General features: G+C 36.5%; 1 pseudogene; it reads right to left on the bottom strand.

The window, feature by feature from the left end:
- The window catches only part of LOC144373189 (transport and Golgi organization protein 1 homolog), an 82,887-nt pseudogene extending 57,845 nt beyond the window's left edge, over positions 1-25,042 (bottom strand).
- Between the last annotated feature and the right edge of the window lie 1,160 nt (positions 25,043-26,202).

The following is a 26,202-nucleotide window of genomic DNA, read 5'->3' as shown; positions in this document are numbered from 1 at the left end:
TGACAGACTAGGAAAAAGTATTGGCAAAACATATCTCTCTCAAGAGAATGATATCTAGGATATACAAATGATTCTTACAACTTATTAATAAGAAAAATCACCCAATTTGAAAAGATGGGCAGAAGACTTTTTTTCTTCACCAAAGTAGACACAAATATGGTGAATGTGCACATGAAAGGATATCCAACATAAGTTGAAATGTAAATCAAAACTGCAATGTTATTACACATACAGTAGGATGGACAAAATTTAAGACTCATCATAACAAATGTTGACAAAGATGAAGACTATGGTATCTCTCTTAGAACTGCAGACTATAACATGTAGTATAAACAATGGCACAAACTGTTAGAAAACTGTTTGGCAGTTGCTTTAAAAATTAAATCACATCTGTCGAGATATTTACTCCAGAGAAATAAAAGCATACATCCACACTGAGACTTGTGCACAACTATTCATGGTGGTTTTATTTGTAATAGTCAAAAAATCCCCAATGTTGGACTGTGGGAACATGTCTGTCTTACATGCCTCAGAACCCTTATACTCATATTAACCATATAGTAGACATTTGATTACTAACTATTACATGAATGTAGAGATTGATTTTTTTACTGTTAATAGAGCTTCTCTTTTATTAAATATAACAGACAAAAGAAAATCACGTATAGCACAATGAATTATCACAAAGTAAACATATCCACTGAACCCTAACCCAGGTCAAGAAATTGGACATCAAATGCACTTTCATGAGCCCTTTCTCATTGCTCCCCTAATTATTCCCTCCACTCCCCCAGAGTTAGGCACTATTTTAACTTCTAATAACAAGGATTAGTTTTGGCTGTTTTGTTACTTTATACAGTGTAATCATACACATGTGTTCTTTGGTATGTGGCTTTTTTAGCTCCATATGTATTTTTATAAGATTTATCCAAGTTGTTGAATGTGAATGTACTTCTTATTTTCATTGCTTAATAATTTTCCACTGTATAAATATAACCTGGTTTACTTAAAAAAAATCCCCAATGTATATCAATAGGAAAATAGATAATAAATTTTGGAAACATACTTAGCAAGAATAAAGAACTATTGATAATAGCAAAAACAGGGAGATTCTGAATGAAATAAACTAGACAAAAAGTAATATGTATTGAAAATTCTTTTTTTTTTGTACTCCCTAGTACAAATATCCAGGGGTGCTCTACTGCTGAGCTACATCCCCAGCCCTTTTTATTTTATTTATTCATTTATTATTAATTTTTTTTGCTATCAGAGATGAAACTCTTGGGAACTAAACCACTGGGCCACATCCCCAGCCCTCTTTTGTATTTTATTTAGAGATAGGTCCCAATGAGTTACTCAGGGCTTCATTAAGTTGCTAAGGTTGGCTTTGAAATCCCAATTCTCCTGTTTCACAATTCTGAGCCACTGGGATTACAGATGTGTGCCACCATGCCCAGTTTAGTTTTTATTTTGAAACAGAGTCTGGCTCAGTTCCCCAAGTTTACCTCAAACTTGCGATCCTCCAGCCTCAGCCTCCTGAATATCTGGGATTACAGACTCTGCCACCACCTTCCAGCAGATTCAGTTATATTTAAAGGTAGAAAGTTATAAACCAGGTGAATCCTAGTAAAGGTCTTAGTAGAAAAATAAAATAATAGCACTATGCTTGGTCACAATATGGTAAGTCAGAAAATGACAAGAAATATCCATTTTCTGTGAGGTTGACCAGAACAGTATCATTTCTCAATGGATTTCAAAGGGTCTCCTTCCTTCTTTCCCCCCCGCCCGCCCACCTTTCTTTCTTTCCTTCCTTCCCGCCCTCCCTTCCTTCCTTCCTTCCTTCCTTCCTGAGTTTTGGCGTGTGTGTGTGTATGTGTGTGTGTGTGTACATCATCCTCTGTGCCAATGTAAGAGATTTAGGCAATGGATCAACCTTTACACCTGTGCCAAAGGACCCCAATCTTGGATCTATCTCCAAGGGTGGAGGTGACTCTAGATCCTCATTATACTCTCGAGAATGGGAACTCCTAAATTATAAACAGGTCTTTCTTGGTAACACCAGTTTCTTCCTTGGTAAAAGTTACTGTAGTGGGAGGGTGGCAAGGGCCCTACCCTGCCACAAAATAAATACTAAAATGTATTTTGGTACAAATTGTAAACACTAAAGAGTTAAAAGTAAGAGATGAGTCTTGGGATTTGAGCTAGACCTGGATGAGTACATAGGATTCAGATTCTAAAAAGAGAATAAAAGGCAAGTGAATTAAACAGCATAAAAGACTCAGCAGAAAAAAGTATGTTTAAAGGACAGTAAGGACACCTCATTTTGCTAAGAGGAAAGGATTCTATAAAGGATGACATATTTGTGTGCTTAGGTCAGATTATGAAATTCCTTGAAAATCAAGCATAAGGATTTAGACTTAATAGAATAAAAATGCATAAAATATTTATTGGACTTTAAGTAAAGGGATCATATAACTTAAGTGGAATTTAAACAAGTATCTTGTCCTTAAATCCAGGGAAGATGGAGGTTTAGGCTGGGCATGATGAGTAGGGCACAATTAAAAAGTCATGTCGAACTGTACTGTACTAATGGAAGTGAGTCATATACAAGGCAAGGTCTTCTGCCAGCATCTACTGTTTGTCTAGCCCTGACAAATATTATTCCACTTTCAACTGTACAAAGAAAGAAACTCAAACATCTGAAATTGCCACTAATATATGGCATGTATATGAGTTCCTGTTTCTGGTTCTGCCTAATTTACCTTGGCATTCTTTTCACGGAGGTCAAATATTTGGTGTGTTGAAATAAATGCAGAACAGACATTGGTGACTTGTGGCCTGCACATCTCAATTTCCACAGTGCACTGTTGGGCTTTATCCATTTAGTTTTCAGAAATATAAATTACTTCCTTACCAGAACAACAGCAGAAGTAAGGAATACAGCCAAAAGGATTGTAGTCAGAAGTCTAATTGTGTGACTATAGGCAAATCATTAACTTTTCTGAGTCTCAGATATTTCATCTATACAAATATGGGTCAAAGTTAAAATTTTATAATTCATTTTTAAAGAAGAAATAGAGATAATATATGAAAGATTGCCCATTTATGTGGTTTAAATAATTAAACAGCAAAATCCTGGCGGTTACAGCCAATATAGACAATTGACAAAGCAACAAAAGTCTTGGCAATAAATGCTTTCATTACTAAGGAGACATTTTTAGATAGTTCCTACTCTGGAAACTGTTCTCTTCTCACTGAAACAAAGTAAGGCTGATAACATCCTCCCAAAGTGTGCTTGGAAGATCACAAGCACCTCTTGGAGGAGACAGGGAGAGTGGAGGAGAAAATATGTTCTTCCGGATAACATATAGTCTACCAGAGCATACACCGAAGCAAAGCAAACCCTCCTGAATCTTCAGCATTTTAACTGATGCATGCAGTATAAAATTAGAAACAGGACCATAAACACTATTATGAAGACTGTACTCAGTGGGGGACACTGAACAAACATATATGGGAAAGTAAGTTCTCTGTGATTAGTATGAAAGCTCAGTCTTACCCAAATCCACATGAAATTTGAAATGGTTTGGAATACATAAGAAGATCAGTGAATGACATCAAACCCAAATGATGAAATAGAGAATCTGAACATGATCTTTCTCTTATTTCTCACTGATCCCTTAGAACCACCAATAGAAATATAATATTAACTCTACATGTAAATTAAATTTTCTAGAAGTCATATTTTAAAAAATAAGACAGATGAGCTTCATTTAATAACACATTTTACATAATTCAATATATTTAAAATGTCATCCTTTTAACTTGTAATCAAAATAAAAATATAACTGTTATTTTACATTCTTCATAATAAGTCTTTGATATCTGACTTATGGCACATCTCAGTTCAAACTGGGCACATTTAAAGACAGTCGCAGCATAAGAAAGTAGGTATTGTAAATTAACACCAGGCCATATCATATACTTGCACTTATTTTAAAGAAAAGCCACATTTAATAGTATGTTTTAGGTTTTAAAATATTTTTGGCCAACCTCTCTTGGTACTTACGCAGAAGTGAGAAAAGATGATTGAAGGTATCTCAACATCCCTCTTTTTTTTTCACTCAGAGGTTAAGATTTCTGTTGCAATAGCTAGGGATTGCATTGTCATTTTAGATGAATCTCAAGTCTATAATCAAAAAGTATAAGTCATCATTAGGTTCCTATACTTGTCATTCTTTTATTATTTTTCATTGTTATCTTAAATATATTTACTTCTTGACAAACATAAAGAAATAAAGAATTATATTTAAATGGATAATAAAAAAATTTGACTGCATAAAATCCCTTTTCGTTTTAGGTAGACCTACTGGTACAAACAAGTCACCTGGGTGGTCTATTTTTCTTTGGTAACAGGGATTGAACTCAAGGGCTCTAGACCACTGAGTCACATCTCCAGCCCTATTTTGTATTTTATTTAGAGATAAGGTCTCACTGAATTGTTTAGGGCCTTACTTTTGCTGAAGCTGGCTTTGAACTCATGATCCTCCTGCCTCAGCCTCCAGAGCCACTGGGATTACAGGCATGCAGCACTGCACCTGGCACCTGCTCTGTTCTCTTACTTAACTGCAACTGTGTTTTCCTTGGTAGATTACTTCTTTGCACCAGGGTTTCTTGATAGAACTCTATTGGTACTTTGGTTTGGACTGTTCCTACTAGCTGAAGGTTATATACTATCTATGGGCCTGGCCAAAAAATGTTAGTAGTTTCCTCAGTGATGGTGAAACAACAACAAAATGCCCCCAGGCATTTCTAAACTTCTCTTGATAAGACTAGTATTACTCTCCCAGTTTGAGAGTCACTTGCAGAGTTAGTTAAACTCTGATCAATTAACAAAGCACCTTTAGTTGTAAGTATCCTATATTTTGTAGTTTGCAAGTATTCTGTATTTTGTAATTTCTCTTATCAGCTAAAAAGAAAGAAGTATAAAATCAACATTTAAGGCCGGGCTTCATGATGCGCACTGTAATCCCAGTGGCTCTGGAGGCTGAGGCAGGAGGATATTGAGTTCAAAGTCACCCTCAGCAATTTAGCAAGGCCTTAAGTAATTTATGGATTTCCTACGTCAAAATAAAAAAATATATAAAAAAAGGGCTGGTGATGTGGATCAGTGGTTAAGCACCTAGATTCAATCCCCTGTGCCCATCCTCCACAAATCAACATTTTAAAAACCAGAATCACTAAAACATCAAAGAAACTCAAGGTCCTTGTAAACACAACTGACTTTGCTTCAAAGGATTTTTGCTTTTTGTTTTCCACTTCAAGTTAACACTACCTTTAAAAAAAAATCACATTTTTTAATTTATTTTTTCTGACCTCTAAGAGGGATCTTACATTATTCTACTTCCCTTTCCAAGACTATTCCCTCTTTTGCACTGTGTAATCTTGAATTTAAATCTGAATTAGTTGCATTGATTTTCCCTTGTGTTAATAGTCAAATTATGATACAATTTGAATTATTGAAATGCATATGGAGGGGTTTCTTTTCTTATTTTTAATGAAAACTCATATCTTTAAAATTAGCACCTAGGGGACTATAGATGGAGACTTAATATGTAGAGTCATCAACATGATAATTGTAATTAAATAAACACAAATCAGTTCATGATAGCTGATTTCATTTACTATTATAATCAGCTTTCTCCTGTATAAAACAGCACAATTAGTCCTAAATTGACATTCACTAATTGTATATTAGAGTTTCAAGGAAAACAATGAAGAGTTAGTGACTATCATAATGATTGAGATGTGTTTTGACATGAGTAATTATTATTATTTTTAAGATGGGGGTCTTGCTATTTTGCCTAACCTGATCTCCAACTCCTGGACTTAAGCAATCCTCCTGGTTTGGCCTTCTGAGTAGTTAGGACTACAAGTCACCATACCAGCCCAGTAATTATTGTTTAGTAGATCTCTTTTTGGACACTAAAATCACTACTAATATGATTGTATATGTTTGAAATTGGTTTTATGAGCAACATACAGATGTGATGCAATTCCCATCAAAATACCCACAAATTAGTGTGAATATACTTTGTATACAAAGAGAAATATGAAAAATTGTGCTCTATATATGTAATATAAATTGTAATGCATTCTGTTGTCATATATAAATTTAAAATAATAATAATAATAATAAATGTCATTTTTCCAGACCTAGAAAAAACAGTCCTGAAATCCATTTGGAAGAATAAAATATTCAGAATAGCCAAAACAATTCTAATTCAATAAGCAAGCTGGAGGCATCATCACAATACCTGACTTCAAATTATACTACAAAGCTATTGAAATAACCACTGCATGGCTCTGTCATAAAACCAGATACATAGACCAATGGGAAAGAAGAGAGGACACAGAAAAAGATCCAACACAGTTAACAGTCATCTGATTCTTGACAAAGATGCCAAAAATATATTGGGAGAAAAGACATGCTTTAAACAAATGGTGCCAGGAAAATTGGTTATCTATATGTAGACAAATAAGACTAGACCCTGTACAAACTTGAAAGAGATCAAAAGCCCAGGAATTAGACCAGAAACTATGCAAATCCTTGGAAGAAAATATAGGTTTGAGACTCCAGCATATAGGTACAGGCAATGACTTTCTTATTAGAACTCCTAAAGCTCAGAAAATAATGACAAAAGTTAATAAACAGAATGGCATCAAATTAAAAAGCTTCTGCACAGCAAAGGAAACAATTAGTAACATGAAGAAAGAACCTACGGAATGGGAGAAAATATATTTGCTAACTACTCTTTTTTTAAAAAAAAAGAGAGAGAGACAATTTTTTAATATTTATTTTTTAGTTTTCGGCGGACACAACATCTTTGTTTGTATGTGGTGCTGAGGGTTGAACCTGCACTGCATGCATGCCAGGCGAGCGTGCTACCGCTTGAGCCACATGCCCAGCCCTGCTAACTACTCTTTGACACAGGATTAATATCCAGACTATATAAGAAACTTTAAAAAACTTAATACCAAAACCTCAAATAACCTAGCTTAATTGGGCAAATGAATTAAACAGATTCTTCTCAAAAGAAGAAATAAGAATGGACAACAAATCTATGAAAATGTTCAACATCATTAGCAATTAGGGAAATGCAAATCAAAACTACAGTGAGCTTTCATCTCACTCTACTCAGAATAGCAGCCACCAAGAATATGAATAATATGGGGCTGGGGTTGTGGCTCAACAGCAGATTGCTGGGGCTGGGGATGTGGCTCAGGTGGTAGCGCGCCCGTCTGGCATGCGCGCGGCCCAGGTTCGATCCTCAGCACCACAAACAAACAAAGATGTTGTGTCTGCCGAAAACTAAGAAATAAAAAAAAAAATGTTAAAATTCTCTCTCTCTCTCTCTCTCTCTCTCTCTCCCCCCCCCCGCCCTTTAAAAAAAAAACAGCAGATTGCTTGTCTAGCACGTTCGAGGCCCTGGGTTTGATCCTCAGCACCACATTAAAAATAAATACATAAAAATAAAGGTATTGTGTCCAACTACTTAAAAAAAAGAATATGAACAATAATAAATGCTAGAGAAAATGTGGAGAAGAAGGGACACTTTTTTCTCTGTTGATAGGATTGTAAATGAATATAACCACTATTGAAATCAGTATGGAGGTTCCTCAAAAGACTAGGCAGGAAACCACCATATAACCCAGCTATACAACTAATCAATGTTTATCCTAAAGAATTAAAGTCATAATACTAGAGTAGTAATGCATACCCATGTTTATAGCAGCACAATTCACAGTTGCCAAACTATGGAACCAAACTAGGTGCTTATCAAGGATGAATAAATAAAGAAAATGTGGCATATACACACAATGGAGCTTTATTCAGCCATAAAGATGAATTATGTCATTTGCTGGAAAACAGATGAAACTTGAGAACATTCTGTTACACAAAATAAGCTAAGCTCATAAGATCAAGGGAGCATATGTTTTCTCTCGGATGTGGAAGCAAGAGAGGAAAAAGGAAAAGAAAGTGAAAATCAAAAGGAGATCAGTAGATTGTAGCAAAGGGACCAGGAGATGGAGGAGTGAAGGGAAAATACTAGGGAATGATATAGGCCAAACTGGAGTGTTATATTGTGCATGTGGAAATATGTAACAACAAATACTGCCATGATTTACAACTATAATGTATCAACAAAAAAATGGAGAAAATAAAAGAAAGCAAACAAAAGAACAGAATTGCTTTCATGTATGCATGTATGTATGTATGTATACAGCCTAGCCAAACATCTATTGTGAGCATAAACATTAATACTCTGGAACAGTGATGATCCTGACACTGTTTTTTTTTTAATTGTTCTCTTTATTCCTTTTTTCCCTCCCTCCCTCCCTTCCTTCCTTCCTTCTTTCATTCTTTCCCCCCTCTCTCTCTCTCTCCCTCCCTCACTCTCCTCTCTCTTCTCTCCCCTCCCTCCCCCCTCTCTCTCTCTTATTTCCCAGGCTGGCCTAAACTCCTAGGCTCAAGTAATCTTCCTGCCTCAGCTTTCTGAGTAGTTGTGACTGTTGGAGCACACCACGATGTCCAACAATAACACTTGCTTTTGTAAACAAAGTTTTATTAGAACACAGAAACTTATTTACCCACAGTCTAGGCTGTTTTGTGCTACACTGGCACTTGAGTGGCAATGAAGACTTGCCTACAAAGTCTAATATATTTATTATCAGTCTCTTTTCAGGAAAAGTTTGTTGACCCCTGATTAGATTATAGATTAAAGTCAGCAGAATAAATACATAAACATTTCTTTTCTTATGACTAAAATTGGCTGTATGAAATGAGATAAATGATCTATTAAATGCCAAGATAAAAGTCTCTTCCCTATAGAAAGTGTGTATTCAGGACTAGAAATCTTGGCACTGTGTCATGTCAAATGTAGGAAAAAACCTGGCAGTTCATTTTGATGAGACTTAATAAATTTCTTTTCCAGGGCATTTTGAGGTTTATCTAAACTTTGTAGATAATACAGGGAAGAACATTTTAATCTGCAAATAGATTATGTTCATTATTAGTTTGTAATCATTTCACAACTATCATATAATATTAAAGCATCATAAGAGACTGCCTATCATAATAGAAACTTTTATGACTCTAGCCATTAACATGTATTTTTCTAGTTATTGTAGACTCATACTTTTAAGCTAGTGCTATTAGTAAAATATATGATTATTTAATTCTGATTGCCTTACTAATTTTGACCAGTTTATTTTTCAGATATCCATTTTGGGGTTTACTCTTTCAATTAATTTTTCGTTCCATGGACAATGAAATTGTTGTTGAGTATATAAGATGTTGCAGTTTCTATGTAAGTTGACCTAAGTGTCTACCACTATTGATTGGCAAAGATATAAGTAAGTTAGTATTTTTACTTGAAACTGTTATAGATCTAATGTACTTGATTTGTTTTCCTGACACAAAAGAGTATAAAACTAGAAAAACTAAACATTTTCAGGTATTAATTTCAGACATGACTGTAGGCCTGCTGCACAAAACACAATTAGGGAGATGAAGCTCAAGTAAGATGGTGGTCATACTGAGTTAAGGAGAAAATTATCAAAGTGCAAGATTATCATAGTGGTTGGAATTTTGTGGACAAGAATGTCTGAGCTATTTATGGTGGGTGCAATGTAATTATGTGTGTGTTAGAGAGAGAATACTAAAAGCCTGGAGGAAATTCATTTTTGATATGAATGTACCAGATGAGACTCTTTAAGGCTTAGCAGAGTTTGACTACTATAAAGGAGACTGAAGATGATGCTAAATGGCAATGTTGGAAGAAATGGTTTCCAGCAGAGTCAGGTTGCAGCAGCTTCATTAATATATCAGGTACTTAATTAAGAGTTCAGGAATAAACCTTAGCAAAAAGAACCACACACAAAAGAGTAAAGGAAAAATGGTAGACCTAAATTTGAAATCAAAATTGATACATGCTGAAAATGTATGTGGCAGCCAGAAAGAAAAAAGGAAAAGAAAGGTGTGTGTGTGTGAAAGGAATCTGACGACAATCAAAGGGAGATCAGTAGAATAGAGGAAAGGGATCAGGGGAGAGAGGAAAGCAGGCAAAAGAGAAATACTCGAGAATGATATTGGCTAAGTTTTATCACTATATTGTACATATGTATGAAAACATAACAACAAATCCCACCATTATGTACAAGTATAATGCACCATGAAATATGGAAATAAAGAAAAATACCAAACCTAGTGAGGTGAGGTGGAATATGCTTATAATCCCAGTGACTCAGGTAGATGAAGCAAGAGGATCACGAGCTCAAAGCCAGCCTTAGTAAATCGAGGTGCTAAAGCAGCTCAGCAAGACCCTGTCTCTCAATAAAATACAAAACAGGTCTGGGGATGTGGCTCAGTAATTGAGTACCCTGAGTTCAATCTCTGTTACCAAATAATAATAATAATAATAATAATAATAATAATAATAATAATAATAATAATACCAAATCTAATATGATCAAAACAATTCACCAGTAATTAGCCTGCATGACACATAAAACAGAATATCCTTTATAGGAAGACAATATAATCCAGACTTCCTATGATGTATCATCTATAAATGACCAGAATATAATTTAAATTTTTTTTTTTTTTGGTACCAGGGATTGAACCCAGGGGTGCTTAACCATTGAGCCACAACCTCAGCCCTTTTTTGCATTTTATTTAGATATAGGCTCTCATTGAGTTGCTAAGTGCATCCCTTAGTTGCTGAGGCTAGCTTTGAACTCTTTTTTTTTTTAACAATTTCAATTTTTAATAATGGAAACATTTTGCTATTCCAGAAAAAATTTCAGGGGAGAAAAATCTTCCCTATAAAAATAAACTCATCAAAATTATAAATATTATAACTTTTTTACTTCTGCAATTTAAAATGCTCCCCTGCAATACCACCCCTTCATATAACACCTTTCCTGTACCATCACATTTTGAAGAGAAAACAGTATTACAGCAAAGCTCAGTTTTAATTTAACGTAACATTTGTAAAATGACTTTTTAAAATCTTTGGCCTTCAGAGCCCTTATTCTTATTTTACAACATTAAAAATGCTGCTGTAGTAACCAGTGTTTGGGAGAGAATATCACTCTTCTAGAACCATGAACAGACAGAATTTTAATACAGTAACTTCCAAATTGTAACTTGTAGTGCACATGACAGGGAGGTTTGGATAAACACAGAGGAGAATATGCCTATTTCAGACAATCTACTTCAAGTAAAAAAAAAAAAAAAAGAATTCACAGATACCCATCAGCTACTACTTCAGGTTCTAACAGTGTCATGAATCTGAGAAACAAATGCTTCACAAACTATAAATTTACTGGGATGAGTAATTAAAAGACCAGGTGGTTGATAACAGTATATTCAAACCCAATCCACAGTCTGAATAGAAAAACCAGTATTAAAATCATGAAGGCATTCCCTGAACAACAAAGGCCAAATGTTGGGTGACAATGTCACTAAAACCTCATTGACGCACTAAAAAGAAGTTACATGCAAAATTAAACAATGTGTGCCATGCATAATTTATTAGCTTTGAACTCTTGATCCTCCTGCCTTAGCCTCCTGAGTCGATGGGATTATAGGCATGTAGAATATCATTAAATTTTGCCAGAATGCAAAGAAGATAGAAAAATGAGAACCACAAGAGAAAATGTCACATATAAAAAAAGTTCCGTGAACTGACAGGATTAGCAGAAAAAAAATTTAAAAAGTTTTTATAACTAATTTCAAGGAATTAAAGAAAAGCTTAATCATAATGAATAAGTAGATATGGGTGTCAACATATAAATGAAAATTTTTTTAAAAAAGAAATAAAAAGTATAGTATTTGAAATGAAAAATTCATGAAACAAATCTATCATCAGATTATATAGTGCAAAAACAGCAAAAAGTTAACTTGGAGATAGACCAATAAAAATTATCTGGTCTAAAAATCAGAAAGAAAAAAAATAGAGACTTGGTTACTATCAGGACAAAGTGACCTAACATACATATAATTAGATTTCTAGAAGAATAGAGGCATAAATTGTACAGAAAAAATATTTAAGACAATGATGGCTAAAATTATCTCAAATTAACAAAAAAGATGTTAACAGATTTAGGAAACTCAGTGAATACTAAAGTTAGTTACAAAGCAAATCACATCTAGATGCATCAGAGTCAACTGTAAATAATCAATTAGGAGGAAAAAGGTCTTGAAGGCAATTAGAAAAAAGTGGTGTGTTACGCATAGGTAAAAATGACTAAAATGATAGCTGACTTCTTATCAGAAATGAGAGATTTAAGTTAACGGAAAGGTTTAAGGTGCTAGAAGACAAAAACTGCTAATCCAGGATAAGTACTCTTCAAAACTGAAAGCAGAATAGACATTTTCAAATAAATAAAAAGTAAGAAAATTCAATACCAATAGATCTCTACTATTAACAATGCTAAAAGAACCTCTTCAGGATAAAAGGAGATGATCCATCAGGTAGAAACAGATGCACTGTGTGTTTTAGTTTACTGTGTAATAAACTTAATGTTTTAAAATAAAAATTCTTTGTTATTTCTCCTTATTCTATGATTTGGCTTTACGTAACCTGATGGGTCCTTTGTCTAGGTATTTATTAGTGCTTATGTGGTTTCCTTTAGCAGGGATTGTTTAACCAAAGGTAGAACTGACAAAATAGCTTTGTTTACATGTCTGCTAGCTCAACTGGTTGGGTCAGGCTTATCTCCTCAAATGCTTTTAGTCATTCAGTCATTCTAAAATTTTTTATTTGTTGATTAGATTTCTAGAGGATAAAAGTAGAAGGTATATACCTTCCCAAGGTGTTAGGTCTAGGATTGGCATGGCATCACTTTCACCAAAAATATATTTTGTTCATTAAAACAAGACAAAAGACCAGCCCAGACTCAGTGGGTGGGAAAATAGATATTACTTCATAATGAGAGAAGCAACATGATACAGGAATGTGGAGAATTTGGGGTAGATATTTTTAAAGACAATGCACCATAAACAGAAATGAAAAGTAGTAGAAATACTAAAATGTAGGTAAATATAAAAGGCAATATGTATACATATTTATTCTTTTAATTTCTTGGAAACATGACTAAGGTAAAAAACATAGGGTATACAGCTGTAATATGTATGACGACAAAGCACAAAGGACTTGGGGAGATGTGAGAAAGTATCACAATTTAAATTATGAAAACTGTGATAAATTAAAGAATGCATTTCATAATTTCTGGAAACATTGCTAAAACAATAATGTAAAGCAATAAAGCTAAACGCTAATGGATAAATTAAATAAAATTTAATTTTTATTTAATGTAATTTTATTTAATTACATTAAATAAAAATATGAATAGAACGAAAACAAGAAATAGATAAAAATACATCATGAATAGTAAGCCAAGAAGAATGTAGAGGCTATACTAACATCAGATGAATTTAATTCAAGATAAAGAGTTTTATAAGAGATAAGAAAGACATTTCATAATACCATAATGTGTTTTTAAGAACACAGAAACATGACACCATACAACCAAACATTTATATGCCCCAAATATATGAAAGCTGACAAAACTGAAGAGACAAATCTATACTTTGAATTTTTAACACCCTTTTAACAACTGATAGTAACACTATAAAAAAAAATCACTAATGATACACAAGAGTCTGAACCACCTTAACCTTATTGACATTGACTGACAATGCCCAACAACTCCAGAATATATATTCTTTTCTAGTCCTCATGGAAACTTGCAAGATAGGTTATATTCTTGGCAAAAAATTTTAAATATTGAATTTCAGTTTTTTTGCTGATCACAGTAGAAATAAATGGGGTATTCTTTAATAAAACTGGTCATTAAATAAAAGCCCTACAAATCATCAATAAACAGTGTTTTAGTTATCTATTGTTATATTTTTAAAAATTCCAAAATTTAGTGGCTTTAAAAAATAACCATTTGCCGGGAGTGGTGGTGCACACCTGTAATTCCAGTGGCTCAGGAGGCTGAGGTAGGAGGATCGAGAGTTCAAAGCCAGCCTCAGTAATGGCGAGGCACTAAGCAACTCAGTGACACCCTGTCTCTAAATAAAATACAAAATAGGGCTAGGGATGTGGCTCAGTGGTCGAGAGCCTCAGAGTTCAATCTCCACTACCAAACAAACAACCATTTTATTTCTCATAATTTTGTAAGTCAAGACTTTAACCAAGGTTCTGCTCCAGTGTCACCTAGGCTCACCCATACAGCACACGCCTGATTTAGACTACAAGGTCTGAGATGGCTTTGTATGTCCGGAACTAAGGTGCTGACTGTTGGCTTTATGTAGTCTCCCTTTCCATGTGGTCTTTCATATGTCAGGGGCTTTCTTCAAATGGACTCTCCCTCCAGCAAGATAGCCTGGGCTTCTTTACAGTGTGGCACAGGGTACCACAGAGAAGAAAAAATGAGTGTGTGCCTTTAAAGGATACAGTCAGTCCTTCCTCAAGTCTCAATCTTGGGTAGGATCTTGGTCCATGCATTTTGGGGTAATTTATAGTTGGATGACATTTTAATCTACATTACTATGTGAAATGTCTTTGTTTTCATGATTTCATTTTTGCTACATTGTTTCTTTTCCATACAATTAACTACAATATAGGATAATCTATTGATGATAATGTCTCTTCAATTGGTTGTGTGAAGCTTGCTCTATAATAATTTATATAGAAAAAACTTATGGGAATAATATTCTCTAAATGACAATTTCCTGATTTAAAAACATATAATTTGTAGCCAGTACAATAGTGCATGCCTATAATCCTAGCTACTCAGGAGGTTGACAAGTAGGAGAATGGTAAGTTTGAGGAGAGCCTGGGCAACTTGGTGAGACTCTGTCTCAAGAAAAATAAAAACAAAACAAACATTAATGACTGCAGATGTAGCTCAGTGGTAGAGCACTCCTCAGTTCAATCCTCAGTGCTGGGGGTTAAAAAAGGTCATTCATCACCATACTAAGACACTCCTTAGAGAAAAGTAATTGCAAGAACATTGTTCTCCTTCCTTGAGATATGTTTTTTTTTTTCTAGATTGGAATCTAGAAAGCCTTTTGTGTGCTTTGTGCTCTCATTATTGTTATGTGGCTTTTTAAATCTTGTTCATGCCATTAAATGTAATATCAGATTTTGGGGGTTTTTTGGTGGTGCTGGGGATTGAACCCAGAGCCTTGTGCGTGTGAGGCAAGTACTCTTCCAACTAAGCTATATCCCCAGCCCCAGTGGATTTTTTTTTTGGAGGGGAATCTCTTCTCAACACATTTTGTGCCAGATTGTACTTGAGAAAGGGAAGTGATATGTACAGCATGGAACGATATTAGTTTCTGATTTTCCCACTTTTTAAAATCTTTTTAAAAAAATATATATTTTTAATTCTAATTTGTTATATATGACAGCAGAATGCACTATAATTCATATTACACATATGGTACACAATTTTTCATATCTCTGGTTGTATACAGAGTCACATCAGTTGTGTCTTTTTTGAAGAGAGAGAGAGAGAGGGGGGGGGAGAGGGAGAGGGAGAGGGAGAGGGAGGGAGGAAGGGGAGAGAGAGATTTTTAAATATTTATTTTTTAGTTCTCGGCGGACACAACATCTTTTTTTGTATGTGGTGTTGAGCATCGAACCCGGGCTGCATGCATGCCAGGCAAGCGCGCTACTGCTTGAGCCACATCCCCAGCCCCTAGTTGTGTCTTTATATGTGTACTTAGGGTAATGATGGTAATCTCATTCCACTGTCTTTTCTATCTACTATTTAGATGTATTTGAGAACTTTAAGAAAAATCAGAAATACTCTTTCCTATTTTCATGAAATCATGAATTTTTAGCCATATAAAATCTGTCCTGATGGGTTTTGGTTATATTTTTATACCTCATGAAAAGAGAAGAAATGTTTGCCAGGACAAGCCTCCAAACTGGAAGCTAATAGCCATGTTATCTTGTGTGCTTTCTTCCTCCACATCATCACTTAGGTTTGAGTGAGGCCAAGAACTAATGACACAAAGAACAGAAGGAACTTTTCTTGTGATTACTGTATATTGTTTAAAGACAGCAAATAATCAACTATTTGTAGCATTTTGAAAAATCCACATATAAATTTATACTAGACTTTAAAATTTCTTCTTTGATACTCTGGTTCTACTCAAATGGTCCACTCTCAGAGGGGAAATTCAGAGAATCCTGGGAGAGTCATTATTTCTGAAGTCATAGTTATGAACAAAATCCTTTCTTGCAAAGACTTTCAAGCTGCCTCCCTTTAGCTTTCACTCATTAGTGCTGGTTGATACCTGATGGTATTTAAAAAAAAAATCTGATCCTTATCTCACACATCCCTCTCACAAATATTGTAGAAGTACATTGTGATCCCACGAATCTTTGTCCATGGCCATCTTTCCCAGAATTCCCCAACTGTCTCTCATTTCACAGGGTTTAATCAACCTCCTTCCATCCTATTTCATATAAAGTAATCAACATTCCTTATAAAAGCTGACAGCACTTGGGTCCCCAGAACAATCCTTGTTGAGAAGGAAAAAAAGAAATTCATGACCAAATAGTAGAGAAGGCAGCCGAGTCACTTAAAAGCTAAAATTGTAATAAAAGAGAAAAGAATGATCAAGGAACCAATTAAAAGACTATTCATGTATTTTTCTCCTAAGAACCATCAGCCATGCTTCCATTTGCACAGGACGTTGGAAAGCGAAGCAAAATCCAAAGGACCACCAGGAAAAGTAACATCTTACTCCCCTAGTCCAGCTGCTGACCCCTCTCCACAATCTCTATTTGCAATGGAAATCTTACACCTTCTGGATGAGACCAAATGATGTAAATCGCTGGCCAAACAAATGAAAAGGCAGCAGCCTATTGTTAGTTCCTGGTTCACTTCCATTAACCAGTACCGGCTCAAGGGGCGGGCAACTCCATTTCCACCTTCAAAGGAGGAGTTGGGCGGGGCTAGGTTTTGCGCATGCTCCCAAGGCAGGTTTCTGGGCATGCTCACCTTACCATATAACTGTGCTTTTTAAAAAACTTGGCATTAAAGACAAAGCAACCTTACTTTATACTTAATTGTGAATGGGCTGCTCTAACTACTCCTCTTTCATATTCATTTGTTATTTTTAACCATGCTTTATGTCTTCACTCTGTTTCGAAGAGGCAGCTGGAGCCCACAGGTCTAGACCCTCATCTGGGTCCTGCCAGAGGAACCATCTACCACAAAGAGAATCAAGACAGTCATCGAAGACAACATTCCAAATTTTTATCCAAGTAGAGAATCCAACAGTTAAACTGTCTGCAAAAATGTAATTTTTTTTGTAGGTAGACTGAGATATATAATTATCTTTCTGAAAACACTGCAATTTTATTTTGTTCTAGTAAATAAAGTCAATCTAGATGAGTACAGAAAAGGGTGGAAACTTGGTACTAAGGTAATCAAATACAACTTAAAAATATGACCACACACATCTATTTTTTCTCTCACCCAAAACAGCTAAAGGACAATACACAGATTTCTAAAAAGATATATGAGGCAATGGTAGATGAAACAGTGCACGAATTCTTTGAAAGATAAAAAGTGGATAAGAAGAGGACAACAGATTCAAAAGAGCTGTGGAACCAAAACACTGGTATCTAGCTGGGGCTGACTGCAGGAACTGAAACCCTTTCAGTTCTCCAAAAACTCAGATGCACAAGCACAGGCACCACAGTATGGAGGAACTGAGAGGATCCGCACACCAAACACCAAGAGCACCATGTGCCCTCAGCTCCCTGTCTTTCCAATTTAAACCACCAATTTCACTGTAATGGTATAGGACTCGTCTTAGGATACAATGAGTTGTCCAGTGAAATCTTCAAATCTGACTCCCCCAGTGCAAAAGCTGGCTTGCCAACCAGTGCTGTTGGCATGAGGCCCAAAGGCCACCCACCTGTTCACAACAGAGCTGCCTGTCAGCTTTGGGGAATTTCACCAGCACGATGATCAGAGGACACCAGATGTTTCAGATAAACTGCTAACAAGAACGAGAGACTCCAAAACAAAACTTTTAAAAAGAGGAGGAAGAAGGAAAAGCAAATAGAGGAAAAAGAGATAATACAGTGGGCAGGGTAACACTTTCTGAAAAGATATAATATATATCCTCCCTGAGATATATTTTAAAAAGCTATAATAAATGTCCTCGGGGAGGATATTATATCCTTGAAATGGGAATAGGATACGATTAAAACAACAAGCTGAGAACAAGAAAAAGTTCTTGAAGAATATAAATTCCTTTTAAGAAGGGAATGTGTTGATCTTTCCATCTTCTAAGATCTTCTTTGGTTTCTCTCTTTAGGGTTCTGTAGTTTTCATTGTATAGATCTTTGACTTCTTTCATTGATTCTCAAGTATCATTTTTTTTTTTAGGTTATTGTGAATGGAGTAGTTTTCCTTCCTTCTCAGAGGCTTTGTCACTGATATACAGAAATACCTTTGATTTATGGGTATTGATTTATATCCTGCTCCTTTGCTGAATTCATTTACTATTTCTGGAAAGATTGACCTTGTTCTTGGATAGGCAGAATTAATATTATCAAAATGACCATACTACCAAAAGCGCTATATAGATTTAATGCAATTCCAATCAAAATCTCAATGGCATTCCTCATATAAATAGAAAAAGCAATCATGAAATTCATCTGGAAAAATAAGAGACCAAGAATAGCTAAAGAAATCCTTAGCAGGAAGAGTGAAGCAGGGAGTATAGCTCTATGAGACCTTAAACTATACTACACAGAAATAGTAACAAAAACAGCATGGTTTCAGCACTAAAACAGACTGGTAGACCAATGGTACAGAATAGAGGACACAGAGACTAACCCACAAAATTACAATCATCTTATTTTAGACAAAGGTGCCAAAAACATGCACTGGAGAAAAGATAGCATTTTCAACAAATGGTGCTGGGAAAACTGGAAATCCGTATGCTACAAAATGAAATTAAACTCATAACTCTCACCATGCACAAAACTTAACTCAAAATGAATCAAGGACCTAGGAATTAAGCCAGAGACTCTTCGTCTAATAGAAGAAAAAAGTAGGCCCTAAACTTCATCATGTGGGTTAGGCCACAACTTCCTTAATAAGACCCCAATGGCAAAAGAATTAAAACCAGGAATCAATAAATGGGATGGATTCAAACTAAAAAGTTTTTTTGTCAGCAAAAGAAAACAATCCGTGAGGTGAACAGAGAGCCTACATCCTGGGAGAAAATTTTTACCCCTCACACATCAGATATAGCACTAATCTCTAGGGTATATAAAAAACCTCAAAAGCTAAACACCAAAAAAAAAATAACCCAATCAATAAATGGGCCAAGGACCTGAACAGACACTTCTCAGAAGATAATATACAATCAGTCAACAAATACATGAAAAAATGTTCATCATTACTAGCTATTAGAGAAATGCAAATCAAAACCACTCTAAGATTTCATCTCACTCGTCAGAATGGCAGCTATTATGGATACAAACCACAATAAGTGTTGGCGAGGATGTGGGAGAAAAAGGCACTCATACACTGCTAATAGGACTGCAAATTGGTGCAGCCAATATGGAAAGCAGTATGGAGATTACTTGGAAAATTGAGAATGGAACCACCATCTGACCCAGCTGTCCATATCCTCAATCTATATCCAAAGGACTTAAAAACAGTATACTACAGGACACAGATGCATCAATGTTTACAGCAGCACAATTCACAATAGCTAAACTGTGGGACCAACCTAGATGCCCTTCAATAGATGAATGGATTAAAAACTGTGGGGGGTGTGTGTGTATGTGTGTGTGTATGTATACACACACATACACACACACACACATACAATGGAATATTACTCAGCAATAGAAGAAAATAAAATCATGGCATTTGCAGGTAAATGGATGGAGTTAGAAAAGATAATGCTAAGTTAGCCAATCCCAAAAAACCAAATGCTGAATGTTTTATTTGATATAAGGAGGCTGATTCATAGTGGGATAGAGTGGGAGATGGGAGGAACAACAAGCTCTAGATAGGGCAGAGGGGTTGGAGGGGAAGGGAGGAGGCATGAGGTTATTAATGATGGTGGAATGTGATAATTATTATCCAAAGTAAAGGTTTGAATACAGGAACTGGGTGTGAATATACTGTGTATGCAATCAGAGATATGAAAAATTGTGCTCTATATGTATAAGAATTATAATGCTTTCTGCTGTCATATATGAATAAAAATTTTTAAAAAAGGTCAGTAAAACCCTCTCACACCAGCCCATATTGACTCCCTCTTGCTGATACAGGAGAACAGTCATTTTAAAAATAATCATGAGGAAAAAAAAAAACCTTTCAAGTCTGAAATTCAAATATTTCAGAACAGAAAATGGACAAAAACATAAATATTGGGGCTAGGGTTGTAGTTCAGTGGCAGAGTGCTTACTCAGCATGTGTGAGGCACTGGGCTCGATCCTTAGCCACCACATTAAAAAAAATAAAATAAGGGCATGCTGTCTATCTACAACTATATATATATATATATATATATATATATATATAGAGAGAGAGAGAGAGAGAGAGAGAGAGAGAGAGAAGGGGGGGGACACCAAATTTGAGAAAAAAGAAAAAGGAAGACAAAATGATCTCCTACACCTCATGGGTCTTTTTTTTTAATATGTATTTTTTTAGTTGAAGTTGGACACAATGCCTTTATTTTTACTTTTGTTTTTATGTGGTGCTGAGGATTGAACCCAGGCCCTTGCACGTGCGAGGTGAGTGCTCTACCGCTGAGCCACCACCCCAGCCCCCCACCTCATGGGTCTTAAACGACCTGAAGCACATGACATAGTCAGTACTGTTGATGAACACAATAAATGTCCATAAATATCAGTTGCAATTTAAAAAACATTCTACTATTGAGAAGAGGAATCACTGTGCAAAGCACCACCATAAAGATAGGAGGTTTACCAAATAAACTCCAGAGAAGATGTCTGCATCAAGGGAGAAAAGGTTCAAATTTAATCCTTGAGACTGACAGGACCATAAACATTAATATCATCACTTGGATTCAAAGTCCAGCTTCAAGGGAACAAGGATTACTCTGGTAGTTCTTGGACCAGGAAGCCTTAAGAATGTCATCAGATGACTACAGGGCTGGGTAGGAAAGAAAGGTCCCAGAGCAGGACACAGGACTTCCCGTGGGGACGCATTTCACTCACACCCTACCTTGAGGTGATGAAGTCACTGGCTCACCTAACCCCAACTCACTTCCTTCCTCCTGTTCTCTGATCCCTCCTCCAGCTGCAGGCAGGGCATCAGAGGCCCACTGGCTATTCTCTGTCTCTCCCAGGATGGACTCCAGGTCTACCTCCTCCAGGGTGCTCCCCTCAGAGGACAGCAGTTTATCCAAGCCAAATTTCAGTATGTCACTCAACTTGAATGAAGAAAACGAGAGATCCAGTTAGTTCTCATGAAAACACAGATGAGGATGTGTGACTTGCTAAGTGTCTAAATGATACCAGGTAATTCTTTCCCTGATGGACTTTCTTCTCTTCCATCACAAATGACACCTGCCAGGCTGTTTTGAAGTTGGATGAGGAATAAGCAGAGAGGTGATAAATGATGATCAGAGATGTTGACTTTGACAATTATTTACAATACCAAAAAAAATTTGGGCCTCCAATTTTTTTGAGGAGTGGGGGCAGATAAAATGATTCCAGCATCTTCTATAGCACTTCTCACCAGCATTTTTTACAGGCACTTCCAGCAGTCCTGAGAGAACTCAGAGAACCTGTTGGCTACCTTCTTACCTCTCCCACTGCCAAACTCTTATAAAGAGAAGGTGCCACTGAATACCTCATCTCACCATGAGCTGCCACCTGTCCTTGCCAAGCCGCTTTGCTACTACAGTGGTTTATGGGACCCACTTTGGCAAAACCATAACCACCCTGATCACCAGACCCAAAAGCCCTTTCTCAATTTCAATCTCCCTGGATAGTCCTGTGGCACTCCCCATCCTGCCCTCTTGCTCCCCCTAGGGGATATACTCAGCCTACTTCCTATGGCTACAGGAACCAGAATCTTAGATAGTGTTACCTGGCTTTCATTTGCTACTTGCAACTCTCCACCTCCCTAAATACTATCTCTTAGGAATTCTGAACCAATTGGGATCCACATCATGGGACTTCATTTTCATTTTGCCCTTTTAGATTTGGTTAATTATCTCTAGATTGCCTATTCTGTAACTTAGAAACTTTAGCTTGAAAATACCCGAGATGAAAACTATGACAAAAACTAAGCAAAACCATACCTGTTATATTTATATTTAACTTTGGTGTACATATATATAACCAAGCCATTTGGCTTTGGCATTTAGTACCCAAAACAGAAGAAAGCCAAGTATTTATGATGAGGCTCAGTCCATACTGGGACCCTTCCCTCTTCCACTCCTTGGACTATGTCTCCTGGCTTCCCTCGCTAATGCTCACTCACAACATGTCTTTAAGGAACTACCCATTTTTTAAATGAAAACCACTTTATTATAGTAACTAAGAGCATGTAGTTGGAAGTTAAAGAGTGCTCGGATTAGAGTCATGAATCTGATGTTTGGAAAATTTCTTAAGATGGAGGTAAAGACAACATCTATCTCATTTTTTTGTTATTCTTCTTCTAAAACAACTGGAAAAAGTGCACGTCACACAATGCTTAGCACACAGTAAGCATTCAATAAGTGTTCACCGCATCTTTATCTGTTCTCTGTTTCTGTTGTGTTCTCCTTCTAAAACAAGGAACCTGCTTTCCTTTTTCAGGACTTCACTGCTCTATACTGCTTAGATTTATCAAACCAGAACCACGTCTTTTACTATTAGATTCTTTTAATAACTTAAAAAAATGTCCTGCTGTATTTTGAGACAAGGCAGTGAGTTATCACCCTTGTTCCTGGCAACCATAAATAACTCACAGTCTGGTGGGGAGGAAAGAATCAAGACAGAACCAGAGTGTGATTTCTTGCCATGGCTTGGGCAGGAAGTCCCACCGAGGTCCTCTCCACCAGCCCATAGTTTGTACTGGCCCCAGGATCTGGTCCCATGGCAGAGTTTTTGCCTGTGCATTTCACAATGATGTGCTAGCAGCCAATGCCACAGGGAAACCCCTGACTGAATGCCTGGAGCTCCCTCCACTGGGGAAGCATCTCCTCTAACTCCTGACGCCTGTGCCTTCACAACAGCCCATGATGAGCTCCTCTCCCAAGGTCCTGTGAAGAAGTATATTTAGACACCTACAGTGTACACGCACCTCTCTCTCAAGCTTTCACCTTCCATTTGAAATTGCCTCTTCAATAGTGTGAAAATAAAATGCACAGCCTGCCCTGCCACCATGACAGATGAGCATGCAGAAGACTCAAAACACAAAAGGCCAAAGACTCCAGTTACTCTCTAAGATAAACTAAAGTCAAGCAAACAAACAAAACCTAGGGTTCTTCTTTCGAGTTCTAGTACCCCCAAATCTGTGACCCTTTCCTGCAGGTGAGTGACTCCCTAACAAAAACAGCACCTTTCCTGTCTGCAATGCTGATGTGTAAAGATACAGATGTGAGAAAACTGCCATTTTTAAACTCATGCTTGGGCTAGTTGTAAATTTGATGATTCTGCTTGTAATACTGTGTAATTTTTTCCCTTTCATATACCTCTTGAATTTTTTGTTTGATAAGCTGATCCTTTTAAAGCCTGGTTTTTCTTGCAAATTTTTCTAATTCCTTTATTTTCTGAGTCTCCCTCTAACAATAATGTATATTGATTTTTACTACAAATTCTGTTGACTAAAGCCTACATTATCTTCATCTTTCTAATTTCTATCCCTGTCTTCCTACTTTCTACTCTCATCTTTCAGGCTTAAAGACTTAAAGCCATCTTGGAACTTGCTCTCTCACACTGCCTGCCTCAAAACAATAGCCAACTCCTGTCATTTCTCTGCAGTTTCCTACAGCAGACTTTCCCACAGCTACTACCTTTTCTCAGACATTTATTACTCTCTTCATGCTTGAATCATACTAGATACTAGGGGTTGATCTCTCTGCATCTAATCCCTCAGAAGGACTTTGGGTATATTATAATATAGGTTCAATTTTATCTCAAAGGCTGCTGCTAAGGAATAACTCTAAACCTCCTACCAAAAGAGAGCTCTCTAGGATATTCTAAGCCAGCAATTGACTCCCATCTAATTTTTCCTTCTTCAACAAATTAACTCTAGTGCTTTCATCCCTATATCCTATGGCATAATTTTGAATTCCTAATCTTGTTCACTCATCTCTGAGTATGGAATGAGTACTGTAAGTCACTACTCAAAGCGTCTGGGATTAAGGAGGAGCTATGGAACTAATCATCACTGATTAAAAAAAAAAAGGAAGAAAAAAAAAGAACTTAAACAAATTCTCTCTGAGGTAACTCGTGGCACACTCATCTTTAGAAGGCATAAAGAGATTAGATCCTTGATGTTCAGTTACATGCTCAAAGTCATACATCCAGTAAGGGATAAGATGTGAATTTCAATCCAAGTTAGATGGTTCAAAGCGTATTCTCTTTATTCTATTTTCTCTGCCTTTAAATGCCACCCTCATTTTTAGCTTGTATGGCACCTTGCATGTAGTTAGGTACTGAGAGGGTAAGAATTAGGCCAATGAAAAAAATGTGTAATTTGCAACAATGGGTGGTTAATGCTGGTCCTTTTTATTTGCATTCTCATCCAAAGATAGTACTGGTTATAAATCATGAGACTCTAAAAGGAACACATTTTACCTGGAGGTCAGGATCAGCCAAAGGTTTCTGGGCTCCCAGAGTAAAATGGTCTCTTTCTATGATCGTGTTGGTGAGCTGCAGTTTGGAGGCTGCTTTCCTATAAACTATTTCTTCCACAGTGTCTCGGCCAATCAGCCGGATCACTTTCACAGCCCTGTACGGGAGTCAAATGAGAGCAGTGTTAGAAGTCTGCAAAGCTGGGGAAAAAAGCATGCCAGGAAAATACACCCAAAAGGAAGCAAAACCAAATGCCACATTCAGGAAACAATGAAAAGGACACTGCTCATTGGGACCTGAGCATTTGTTAGAGAAATCTGGCCTCAACTTCTTCCTGAACTTTTTCCCAAAACAGAAAGAGAAAGGAAGATGAAGTGACCACTATTGGGCCTTCATCTGTAGCCAGGATAACCCCTGGCAGGCATGTTACCTCAAGTCAAAGGGTAGCTGAACACAACTTTGTTTCCTCTTTGTGATACTGGGAACCCAACCCAGGAGAGCTTTACCATGAAGTTATAATCCTAGCCTTAAAAAAAAAAAAAGTTTTGAGACAGGGTTTAGGTAAGTTGCAAGGTTGGCTTTAAACTTGATCTTCCTGCTTGAGTCTCCCATGCTGATAATGATTACAGGCATGTGCACCCACTGGCTTTAACTTCATTTTTAAACTGAATTAGGATCTAACGTGAGAAACATGAACTAAATAAATTCTAAGTTTCTTCTAATCATTTTGGAATTTAACTGTTCTTTTCAACAAAGTGAGTCTGAACTGATCATGGGACCACTGATCCCCCAACATTGCTCTACAAGCCAGCAGCACAACGGGGTTCAAACCCAGTGGACTCTAACTCCAACGTGGCACTGTTGTCAGCACTACACGGTCCACCTTCCTCCCCAATCCACAGCTGCAAGCCAACAGAGCAGAAAGGTGCCAATGACTAACTCACTCACTTGTTCTGGCCAATTCAGTGAGCTCTGGCAGCTGCCCGAAAGTCATTTTGAGGATTAAAATCACTGTCAGAAAAAATAACAGTATCTTCTGCTTTTAAGTTCATGCCAACTCCACCTGAAAACCATACAAAAAATGAGCATGATCAGCAACACACAAATAAGGAACTAGAAAACACACAAGGCAGGACTGGGTCCTACTGAAAATCTGAAATCAGTCCAACTGACTGGTTTCATCCTTCAAACTGAAATTTCTGCCCCAAACTTCAGGTTTTGACCACCCTACAGTGGTCAAAAGTGCTACCTCACCTTTCATTGCATGAACTGGGAAAATTTAATTATCAAATATAACAGAATGAGAGGTAAGCAG

Source organism: Ictidomys tridecemlineatus, unplaced genomic scaffold (assembly GCF_052094955.1).
Source record: "Ictidomys tridecemlineatus isolate mIctTri1 unplaced genomic scaffold, mIctTri1.hap1 Scaffold_293, whole genome shotgun sequence".
Lineage (NCBI taxonomy): Eukaryota > Metazoa > Chordata > Mammalia > Rodentia > Sciuridae > Ictidomys > Ictidomys tridecemlineatus.
This window is presented reverse-complemented; position numbering and strand designations above follow the sequence as displayed.